Source organism: Apodemus sylvaticus, chromosome 6, assembly GCF_947179515.1.
Source record: "Apodemus sylvaticus chromosome 6, mApoSyl1.1, whole genome shotgun sequence".
NCBI lineage: Eukaryota > Metazoa > Chordata > Mammalia > Rodentia > Muridae > Apodemus > Apodemus sylvaticus.
This window is the reverse complement of record NC_067477.1, coordinates 14,106,995-14,116,320: the sequence shown is the minus strand read 5'-3', so window position 1 is coordinate 14,116,320 and position 9,326 is coordinate 14,106,995. Positions and strand designations below refer to the sequence as shown.

General features: G+C 48.7%; 1 long non-coding RNA gene across 1 annotated transcript; it reads right to left on the bottom strand.

Annotated features, from left to right (window-relative positions):
* Positions 1-708: 708 nt before the first annotated feature.
* LOC127687841 (uncharacterized) lies at positions 709-3,448 on the bottom strand. The gene is made up of 3 exons (XR_007978508.1): positions 2,123-3,448; positions 1,716-1,882; positions 709-743 (listed from the first exon to the last, which is right to left on the bottom strand). It is a non-coding gene; the product is annotated as an uncharacterized LOC127687841 (long non-coding RNA).
* Between the last annotated feature and the right edge of the window lie 5,878 nt (positions 3,449-9,326).

The following is a 9,326-nucleotide window of genomic DNA, read 5'->3' as shown; positions in this document are numbered from 1 at the left end:
AAATGGGAGGAAAAGAAGTGTGACATTGATGTGGAGCTTCCTGGTGGCCAGGAAAAAAAGAGAAATAGGATCAAAGGGCATGACAGGGACCACTCAAGCTAAGAAGGCTGTTTTGGGCTGGAGAGATGACTCTGCTTAAAAGAACTCACTGTTCTGTCAGAAGACCTGACTTCCATTCCCAGCACACACATTGGGTGGCTCACAACCACCTGTAGGTCTTGAGCATCTGCACAGAGAGAGAGAGAGAGAGAGAGAGAGAGAGAGAGAGAGAGAGAAGAGGAGAAGGAAGAGGAAGAGGAGGTGGAGGAGGAGGGAATTAAAAATAAAACCACATCTATTTTATTTTTTAAAGGTCAGGGGCAGACAATATCTGCAAAGCAGAAAACACCCCAGTGTGCCCTGACGACTGGAAGTGAGCACCTTCCCTTGGGAGTGTCTGGGCACCATACAGTCCCTTCTAGCTTCTCCAACCTGTAGTCATCAATCAAACCTTCACTGAAGTCCCCCTGTTGTTCCAGGCCCTGAGGTACCTTCCTTCAGGGCGTACCCCAGTGGGCACCTCTCTCCTCATCTGTGTAGCACTAGGGTGGGGAGGGGCTGGCACAGTGCTGAGGGCGTCTGCCCCGCCCACATGAAAGCCACTCCTGCTTTACTCCTTGTCATCCTTGATCAGGCCGCTGGTTTCTGTGGTCTGCACCCTCCGTTATCTTGGCGTCCACCGAGACTCTTTCCACGAAGGGACCCTGGAAATGCCCTTTGTAAATCAATGTGGCGGTCCTTCGTAGCTGGGCCCCCGCGAGCCAGCTGTATCCTCTCTCACTCCCCGGTCTGTGTGCGCCTGCGCACTGCACTGGTGCCTCTCTCTTAGACTGCTGTTCCCAGGGCTGCTGAAGCAGTGAGGAAGTGACCGGGCCTATTGTACGGGGCCACACCTGGGCTGGCCTCCCCACACGGCTGGGGCTATGTCTCCTGTTCTGGAGGCTACAACAGGCATAGGACACCCTGGGTGGAGGCCGATGACATCATCTCTGACCACGCTTGGCTGCTGGGGGTTGGGTGATGGCTAGGGGTGGTTGGGAAGCACAGAATCTCAGAGAGGCCAAGTGACCTATCCAAGACCACATGAGCAGTTAACTGACAGCAGGTCCAGGAGCGCTCAGGCCTCTGGATTACCCACTGTGGTTGTGGTGTCTGTTCCTAGGAAGCCATGGGATCACGGAGAAAACTGATGTACTCTTCAAAAGCTAGACTTGAGGTAGGAGTGAAAACCCAGGCCCTGACAGGGACAGTCTGCTCCACTGTTATGTGGAAAATAGCTTCTTAGAGATGTCTAATTAACCCCACTCTCCAACCAACTCTCCCCCTCCCTGCACATATGATAGCACATGACCAGGCCCAGAATTTGGGAGGTGAAGGCAGGAGGGTCAAGATTATATTGCTGGGCCTGGGGAGATGGCTGAGCAAGACTGATTTTTCAGAAACCACCTAGCTTGGCTCACGGTGCCTACGGTGAGCAGCTGAGAGGCAGTTTGACCTCTAGCCCCAGGGGATGTGCTGCCCCCTGGCCTCCTTTGGCATCTGCATGCATGTGCCTACACCCTGGTTTTCTTATGCATTGTTAAGGTTAGGAAAAAATGACCTAAGACATTGACAGATCCTGGGTGGCTTAAATTTGGCTTATTCTGTCCAGTACGAGATTGGATGTCAGCTATTACCTCTGAGCTCGACCAGACTCTGGCAAGACACAGATGATTAGGTGGTGCCTTCCTTTGGTGCATAGAGGATCCTCATGGAAGCAGGCTGGTGAGCCTTGGTCCCCAGCCCTGGTCCATGCACATCTGGGGGATCCTGGATCCTACTGCAAGTTACAGGTAAAGCCCACCTAGAAATTAGCAGAAAACATACAGGCTAGAGTGTTCTGGGGTATTTTCATGGACACCATAAAGAAGTTCAAACCCAAGGGTTTGACTGAACATGAGAGCAGTGAATTTAGGTCTCAGGTTGACAGCCAGACCTCTTCCTACACCCGTGTGCTTCCTAGAAATGTTCTAGGGCCAAGAGGCTTTGCCTAAGGTTACCCAGCCTCATTACCACACTCCCCTGGACAACCACAACTGCTTACCTGCCGGGACTCAGACTTTAGGACAACTGCCCAAAGCCATGCATCAAGACGTGTTGGTATGGGCTTGACTGGATTAGGAATCCCTAGAAAGCTGGTGAAGCTCTGTTCTGGGTGTGTCTCTGTCTCCAGGGCAGCCCTGCCCTCTGAGGCAGGCTCAGCACTCAGAGACAGGCCTTCCTTGTGCTGCCATGATGTCAGGACTTGAATGCCCCAGCAGTCCTGAGTTCCTGGGTCTTTAGCTGAGTTATACCGGGGCTTTTCTGGCTCTGAGACTTTTGAACTAGAGCTGAGGTATGCTGCCAGCACTCCAGGTCCTTGCCACCATCATGACAAGGTCAAGGGCCAGCCAAGCTCCTCTGTGCTCAGTGCTGCCACTGGAGGCTGAGGCAGGTCCCTATCCCTCCTTCCCAGCTAACACCCTAAGAAGCACTGAAGGGGCAGATGAGGAAGAAGAACAGAACTTCCTGCGACCTACCAGTGGTATAAATAATGACCTGAGATTCTTATTATGGTTCAAAGCTTAGGCCTTCCGCTAGGGCAACCTTCAGTTGTCACGTGACGTAAGCCCCACGCCACACGCCTCTGCTCTGCTGCAGTCAGTGTCTCTTCCCTCCGCGTCCACTCTGCATCCCTCTGCTTCTGCTTTCTTCCCCTGCACCATTCTTTCTGCACCCTCCTCCTTCCTGCTCCTTATTACAACGGATCAGTAGTGAGGCAATCTCTGAATCTATTCTAGATTGCCTTAGGCACATGGGGAAGGACGAATATTTGTAAAGTAGAAAATCCAGTTGGTGGGGCATAGAAAGGACAATGCCAGAATCCTGCCAACACTTGGCTTTCTACAGGTACAGAAATGACAGCTGTAAACACAGAGACACACCTTCACACAATGAGAAGGAACGGTTACGCTAACCGGGAAGGAAGCCAAGAACTTGAGAGGTTAGGGGTGCAGGCCCTGGGGAGCCAACCGACCGAGCCTCTGCCTTACCGTGGCCCAGTGCTCAGCAAGCCTGCCTAACTCTCCTGCCCAGCCTGGGTCTTCTGCTACATTTCTGGTCACAGGCAGATGGAAAAGTCCGGAAGCCCTACAAGCCCGGGCTGCAGGGCTGTTCTCTGCCTTGTGGTGTCAATTTCCTTTTCACCATCTGTTCTTTGTCCCAGTTAGCTCCCCATCTTTATCACAGACTTTATGGCTGGTCATTTTAAAGACAGACTGAAGAGAGCCAACCATGAGAACAACCTGGTCACGGCCTGCCGTATCTGCCTCACCGACCTCTCTAGAGCTGACCTCGGTATCGCTTCCCGGACAGCCAGCCCTGACTGCTTTCACTGCTAGTAGAGAACTGAACTTCTAGCCCCAGAGGGGGCAGAGCTGAGCCTTTGACCACAAGGAGAGCCTGTAAATCTGCCATCCAGACAGTGACATTAGTAAGCCAGGACCCGCCCTGCTGAGGACTTCCGGGATGGAATCCTGCTGTTTGCCGAACCTTGCAAAACCAAGTAGCAACTTGGTTGAACACAGATGACTCGTTCTCTAAAAGCAACCTCAGTATTACAGGCTCAGTTTAAAGCAGGAAGTGGCAAAAAGGGCCTGACTCTATGCAAGCTAGTTCCTGAGGCGCGGTTGAGAGGACAGAGGCTCCTACAGTGGCTGTGCACTGGCTTAGCATCCATACACAGCTGGTAGCTGGGCACTCGCTCTTCTCAGGCTGTCGCTTATCAATAACAGGGCAGCTCTGTGCAGCAGACCCTGAAGAAAGAACCCAACAAACACAAGAGATACTTTGAGGAAATGGGTGGAGAGGGGAATGGGACTGGGAGGCTGGGGCTGCCCAGCGTTGGTGGAGGAGGTGTTTTCTGTGCATTCCAGTGAGAGATGGCACTATCCTAGGGAACTGAGCCTGGCAGCGAGGAGAGGCTGGGGGAAGGCAGGGAAGCAAGGCATCATGCCCTAGTTAGGAATGGCTCAGGAAACCGTGAGTGCGGGCTCCAGAGAATATGCCAGGGCAGCTGGTGCCTTGCCGCAGACCCTAAAACTCAGCATATTGGACAGAATCCAGTTCACAGGGAACCCATGGCCTGAGGAGACCCAGGAAAGTGTCATTCTGCCAGCATCTGCACCCCAAACAAAGATGTGTTTGAAAGAAGGGGACTTAGGTCCAGCCTTAAGGGAAGAGGGGGGGACTTAACGGGAGTCCTCCACACAGGGGACGAAGGCGTGTCCCTAGGTTTCAGGCTGGTGCAGTGGATATGGGGGAGAATGCAGTGGTACAGGTGATGGCCGGGTGAGGACCTGCTCAGGGTGCTGTCCAGGCTCCAGTTCCCCTGGCACAGAGAACCAGGAGCTTTTCTCCAGAAGTCTGTGGAGCCCTGGGAAGAAAAATCAATTAAAAGCCATGAAGTAAAACAATTACATATCTCGGAATCGTCTTAGGGGGAGGGGAAGGCTCAGAGCACAGCTCATCTATTGGTGCTATTAATAACACACGAAGAAGCAGGACCGTGTGAGATCTATACATTAATGCTCTGCTACAGAGGGGGAGGAGAGGCAGGGGAGCGAAGGGTGAGATCTATACATTAATGCTCTGCTACAGAGGGGGAGGAGAGGCAGGACGGGTGTGAGATCTATACATTAATGCTCTGCTAGGGAGGGGGAGGAGAGGCAGGGTAGCGGAGGGTGAGAGACACACACAGGAGGGGTGTGAGAGAAGACAGCCTGAGGAGGGGCAGGGGGCAGGGTAGACAGGGAAGCAAGGGACTGTAGTCAGGGGGCAGGAGAAATGCGCACCAGCGGCAGGCAGGGGAGGGCCTGGTCCTCTGATCATGGGGCCACCACAAGCAGTCCCTAGGCCCTCTGCTCTTGACTATGGGTGTCACAGCTGAGATGCTCTTTTAACTCCTGTCGGACTCTGCAGAAGTCCGACAGTAGAGTCTCATCGCTCACAGTGTATCCTCTCTCCTGCCTTTCTTCAAGGTCTCACACACAGAGTGGGATCAGAAACAGGGGGGAGGTTTTATTGCAAGCTCACATTAAAGTCTAGAGCCACTTGTCACACCAACATGAAGGTCAGGGGGACAGGTGGCTCTAGAGGGAGTGCTCCTGGTACACTGGGAGGCCCCGGGAGGGGCAGTGTGGGAAGGAAGACCTGGCAGGAGGTGGGGGACCTTGGGCCTTGGGTAACACAGGGTGACTGAGACACCTGGTTGGGGGACTGTGACTGAAGGGAGGCTCTACTTATAAGGAACTGGGGGCCAAAGAGCTTCCTGGAGCTGAGGCCAGTGATAAGCCCTAAGAACAGCAGGGCCAAGATCCAGCTGGGGCTCAGCTCTCTCCTAGTTTAGCAATCAACAGTTGGCCACCTTCACACAATGAACCCTTAACATCTCCTGCTTTTAGAGCAAGAAATCGCTTTATCTCTAACATCAATGAACTATATACAAGATGAACAATTTATAAGAACTATCAGGAATTATAGTCACCATGTCCAGCCCATTCCTACTTGGCAACCTTAAAGAAGATATTCCAGTATTGACTCTATCTTGGTGAGTCTAAAGATCTATTCATAAATCATTTTCTACCACTATTTAAGCTTTTATATCTTTTAATTTTCATAGCTTGTATTTACCAACCTAAAAATATAGTTTTAGACCCTAAAACATTTCTTAAATTCTACACAATTAATCGTTAATATGGAAAACTGTTACGACTATAACTATCTACCCTTCAACCCCATCAGACCTGAGGATAAATATTACCTGCAGAGTGAGCAGCTTCCAAAACTATAGAAATGAGAAACTGCTGGCTGCCTGGCCAGTCACCCCAAGTCTTTCCATATCTGCGGGGCATCCAGGTTTCATCCAACAGACCCAGAATATCTGATCTTGTCTTGGCAGGTCAGCAGGGCAGTTGACTTTCTAGTGTCCTGCTTGTCAAAAGTTTGGGTAGCCTGATGTTAGCAGTTGAGGCAAGGGGCAGTGTTTTTCCCAGTGGCTAGCTTTGCCACATTTGAAGCAAACTTTGGGTGGAGGTCCTTTGATGGGGTGCTGACGGGAGCTGAAGTGTCTCACTGTCATGAAAATGCCACATTCTGTAAGTCTCTGAAGTGTTTGAAGACCACTTATCTAAAGTATATATGAACAGAAAAACATTGCTTGTTTCTATCTATTTATATGTTTAAGTTTTCTATCAATATGCAATAATCTATATTAATCTAAAATATTTGAGACTCTGTATTAGTCAGGGTTCTCTAGAGGCACAGAGCATATGGATAATCTTTCTATATTAAGGAAATTTATTGTGATGACTCACAGTCTGTACTCCAACTAACCCAACAACGGGCAGCTATGGATGGGGAGCTCAGGAATCTAGTAGTTGCTCCGAAGCTGGTCTTCTGTAGAAATAGGTTCTAACAGATGTGCTGGCAAGTAAATGCACGAAGGCAAGAAGGCAAGGATTTTCCTTCTTCCACTGTCCTTACTAGGCCTCCAGGTGAAGGTGTGGCCCAGATTAAAGGTGTGTACCTCTTTGCCTGGATCTGGGACTTGCTTTATCCCAGGCTGACCTTGAATTTAGAGATCTCCTGGCCTTAGTCTCCTGGAATTAAAGGCCTGTACTACCTTGCCTGGGCCTAAACTTTTTTTTTTTTGTTTGTTTGTTTTCCAGACAGGGTTTCTCTGTGTAGCCCTGGCTGTCCCGGAACTCACTCTGTAGACAAGGCTGGCCTCGAACTCAGAAATCCGCCTGCCTCTGCCTCCCAAAAGCTGGGATAAAAGGGGTGTACCACCACCGCTCAGCTGGGCCTAAGCTTTTCATGGCCATTATGCCTCAAGATCTCCACGCCAAGATCCAGGTCAGAACCTTGTGTCTTCTAGCCTCAAGATCCGGATCACAGGTGAGCCCTCCAGTTCTGGACTGTAGTTCATTTCCAGATATAGTCAAGTTGACTCACAGTTGCTTGCTTTCTAGTCTAAAAGGAGATACAATGATCCACCTGTCATACCTTAAACCCTATATCCCTCCACTTTTCCTTTCATCCCTTTTTAACCCCTTAACACTAGATACCAGAGAAAGAAGGATAGAAGGGGAAAAAGGAAAGAAAAGATCTGTGAATCTTTGTTTCCTCCCTAATTGTGACCAATAACAACTTGTAATCAACACTCCTAAATGACAACAAATATCTTTTACTCACTGAACAACCAAAAGCCACCACCTCTTGAGAACAAGGGTATCATGTTCTTAAAATTGCTTTCTGCTGTCTGGGAGCAAAGGCATCTTTTGGAGACTGTAAGAAAATTGGAATATTGGTGTAAATGGATCTTCTTTAATATAAATGTACTGCGAATTAATCCGATAGCTGTATTTATCTTATGTTATTCCCCAATAACAATACAGAGAAACCAATATTTATTTAAAACTTCTCCTCAGAGTGGAGCAGCTGGAACAGGAGCCTTCCAGCCACCATTTGCACCAAGGAGCCAGGCAGCTCCACAGCCTTCTGTACACAGCCCACCAGGAGAGAGTGATCTCCTAGCAGTGCCTCCACTTCTGAGCGTGGAGGTGAGATCTCAACTTTCTGTCTAATATCTCTCTGGAGGAGAACAGCTAGGAGCGCACAGGGCATACGATGAGCAGCTGTGACAGGAGCCTTCCGGTCGCCATTTGCACCAGGGAGCCAGGCATCTCCACAGCCTTCTGTGCACAGACCCTGCCAGAAGAGAGTTTGTCTCCCAGGCGTACAGACACAGGCTTACAGGCTCACAGACCGGACAAGCTCCAGCCAGAGACAGCAAGACCAACTAGCACTAGAGATAACCAGATGGCGAAAGGCAAGCACAAGAACCCTACCAAGAGAAACCAAGGCTACTTGGCAACATCAGAACCCAGTTCTCCTACCACAGCAAGTCCTGGATACCCCAACACACCAGAAAAGCAAGAGTTGGATTTAAAAGCATATTTCATGATGCTAATGGGGGACTTCAAGGACATAAATAACTCCCTTAAAGAAATATAGGCAAAACACAGGTAAACAGGTGAAGGAATTGAACAAAACTATCCAGGATCTAAAAGTGGAAGCAGAAACAATAAAGAAATCACAAAGGGAGACAGCTCTGGAGATATAAAACCTTGGAAAAAAATCAGGAGTCATAGATGCATAGAACATAGATGCATAGAGCATCAACAACAGAATATAAGAGAAAGAAGAGCTAGGTGGTGGTGGCACACGCCTGTAATCCCAGCACTCTGGGAGGCAGAGGCACGCGGATTTCTGAGTTCGAGGCCAGCCTGGTCTACAGAGTGAGTTCCAAGACAGCCAGGGCTATACAGAGAAGTCCTGTCTCAGGAAAAAAAAACAAACAAAAAATAAACAAATCCCAAAAAAACGAGAGAGAGAGAGAGAGAGAGAGAGAGAGAGAGAGAGAGAGAAGAATCTCAGGTGCTGAAGATACGATAGAAAACATCGACTCAACAGTCAAAGAAAAGACAAAATGCAAAAAGCTTGTAACCCAAAACATCCAGGAAATCCAGGACACAATGAGAAGACCAAACCTAAGATATAGGAGAGAGCGAAGATTCCCAACTTGAAGGGACAGTAAATATCTTCAACAAAATTATAGAAGAAAACTTCCCTAACCTAAAGAAAGAGATGCCCATGAACATACAAGAAGCCTACAGAACTCCAGACTGGACCAGAACAGAAAGTCCTCCTGGCACATAATAATCAAAACACCAAATGAACAAAACAAAGAAATGATATTAAAAGCAGTAAGGGGGAAAGGTCAAGTAACTTATAAAGGCAGACCTATCAGAATTACACCAGACTTCTCACCAGAGACAATGAAAGCTAGAAGATCCTGGGCAGATCTCATCCAGACAGACCCTAAGAGAACACAAATGCAAGCCCAGACTACTATACCCAGCAAAACTCTCAATCACCAGAGAAGGATAAACCAAGATATTCAATGATTAAACCAAATTTACACAATATCTTCCCACAAATCCAGTCCTACAAAGGATAATAGATGGAAAACACCAACACAAGGAGGGAAACTACACCCTAGAAAAAGCAAGAAAGTAATCTTCTTTCAACAAACCCAAAAGAAGATAACCACACAAGCATAAAAATAATATCGAAAATAACAGGAAGTAACAATCACTATTCCTTAATGTCTCTAAACATCAATGGAATCAATTTCCCCAATAAAA